Here is a 2,699-nt window from a genome sequence, read left to right on the forward strand (position 1 = left end):
CAGCTAGTGGATTCCAGCTTTTGCTGGGTCTGTGGTGGGACCACTGCAGGACCGCTACAGGGCAAGCAGACAGGGCTCCGGTTTTTAAAGCTTCTAAAATAATGTATTAGCAAAAGTTCTGATTCAAAATCCTACTATTTGCGTCACGCTGTGATGGTCAGTCTCTGTGGAGCGTAAAGTACTCTCTGGTATCCTGTCTACACAGGCCACTATCCCTCTGGCTCTTCACACTGTGCTCTCCACCTCCGCCATCTTCGAGGCCTGATTAGCATTTTAGCATGGGACACTTTTAACCAGACAATCATATGATCTACTCTGCTGGAAATGAGGAGGTGAGCAAAAATGGGTTGCAATCAAAGTTAAAAAGATCATTTCTAGATCCATCTCAAAATACAATGTTGTGAGTGATAAAATAATACCCATACAAGGAAGAGACCTATTAATACCACTAGGATTCAAATATATGTACTCCCCTGGTTGTCGAATGGTTAGGATTTGGCACTCTCAAATATATGTACCAACAACCAGATCAAAAGAGGAAGAAATAGATGATCCAAGACTCAAGTTGCCTATTTAAAGATGCTTTGTGTAGAATATTGAATGATCCAGGAAGATCAAAAGGAGAAAGTACATAGAGTCACTGTACCAAAAAGAATTTCCTTACACAGAAGCATTTTATGAGGCAAAATATGACCAAGAATTGCCAACATATGATCAATCAATGCTTCAGGAATTGAAGGAATAAGAACTGATATATTTCAACAAACAGGGGCAGCCTTGGATATGATTACCAGTCTGTGTCAAGAAATCTGGAGGACAACTACCTGGTCTACTGACTGTAAGTCATTAATATTTATTCTCATTCTCAAAAAAGATGATCCAACAGAGTGTGAAAATTATTGAACAATATTACTAGTATTATATGTAAGCAAGATCCTGCTGAAGATTATCCAAAAATGACTGTAATTTCCCATCAAGAGAGAAATACCAGATGTTCAAGCTTGCTTTAGAAGAGGCCATTGCACTAGGGGCATTACTGCCAATGCTAAATGGATCTTAACTGAAAGCAGAGATTACCATATGAATGTCTATCTACATTTTATTGACTATGCAAAGGCACTTGACTGTGTGGATCAAAACAAATTGTGGCTAACCTTTAGAAGAATAGGAATTCTAGAACACTTAATTATGCTCATGAGAAACCTGTATTTCATCCAGAAAGCAGTCATAAGAGCAGAAAATGCCATCCTATCTCTATACCTTTTCAATCTGTACGTGCAACAGATCATTTGGGGGGCAGAGACAAATGTGGCAGCAGGACTATAGGAAGACTCTGAAATTTAGGAAAATTTTAGGCATTTGCTGCAGAAGGTCAAGGACTGCAATCTTCAATATTGATTGAGGCTGACCATCAAGAAAACAAAGATTCTCATCACTGAGCCAATTGACATCATGTTAGATGGAGAAGAGACTGAGATTATTTACAATTTCAGCTTGCTCAGTTCCACAGCCAACATCCTTGGCACCAGAAGTCAGGAAATCAAAAGATAGAGTGCACTGGGAAAATCTGCTGTCAAGAACCTCTTCAGAGTACCAAAGCACAACAGTGTTAGTCTAGAGACTAATGTACAATGACCATGATCTAAGCCATAATCTTCAGTTACCTGCTATGCATCAGAGAGCAAGACAATAACTAAGGAAGAAAAAGGATCAGTGCCTTTGAATTGTGGTGATAGAGAAGGGTGTTAAATATACTATGGACTGCCAAGAGATCAAACAGTTCTGTTCTGGAGGGGGTGAAACCAAGCTCCTCCATGACAACAAGGATTCTGAAGATCTGTCACACAACTTTGGACATGTTGTCAGGAGGAGTCAGTCCTTAGAGAAGGACATCATGCTTGGAAAAGTGTAGGGACACAGGAGAGGAAGACCCTGGATGAAATGGATTGATACAGTAATTGGGGTAATGTGGGTAGGTGTGTCAGACACAATGAGATTGGCTCAGGATAGGGCAGGGTTTAGAACTATTGTACATAGGGTCACTCTGAGTTGGAGGCTACTTGACAGCACTTAGCAACAACAATGAATAAAGAAGGGATTTCTAGTGGGCTAGCTGCACTACAATTCCCAAATCACTCAGTCTGAATCCACCAGCTGTTCCATGGGATAAGGATGGACAATCTCCTTCATGCATTTAAATTGCCTCTGAAAACCTGATAGTCACTGTGAGTCAGATCTGACTAGAGGGTATATAACAACAATAACAATGAGTAAAGAAGATTTAATAAAACAATATCTTTTCATTTTCTGTTAGAAATAAAATAAAATTTAATATTCTATGGAATAAAAAAGATTTATTCTTTTTGAGAAAGGATTCATACTATCAAAAACTTTACCTTACTTGGATCCACAATCAGTACACTTGGTACCAGCAGTCAGGAAATCAGGAGCTATATTACCCTGGGAAAGTCGGTTGTTAAGGACCTCTCCAAATTATTGAGAAGCAATGATATAGGTTTGAGGCCATGGTCTTTTCAGTCACTTGCTATGCATCTGAGAGGTAGACAATGACTAAGAATGACAGTAGAAGATTATTGCCTTTGTAATATAGTGTTGGAGAAGAGTACAGAAGATACTCTGGACTGCTAAAAGAACCAACAAATATGCCTTGGAGAAGGTGCAGCCAGAGTGCTACATAG

The 2,699-nt window shown here is 39.3% G+C and overlaps 1 pseudogene; it reads right to left on the reverse strand.

Moving 5' to 3' along the window:
* LOC102868721 overlaps nt 1-252 on the reverse strand; it is a 30,294-nt pseudogene extending 30,042 nt beyond the window's left edge.
* Between the last annotated feature and the right edge of the window lie 2,447 nt (nt 253-2,699).

Source organism: Elephantulus edwardii, unplaced genomic scaffold (genome assembly GCF_000299155.1).
Source record: "Elephantulus edwardii isolate Elephantulus edwardi_28Jun2011 unplaced genomic scaffold, EleEdw1.0 scaffold00206, whole genome shotgun sequence".
NCBI lineage: Eukaryota > Metazoa > Chordata > Mammalia > Macroscelidea > Macroscelididae > Elephantulus > Elephantulus edwardii.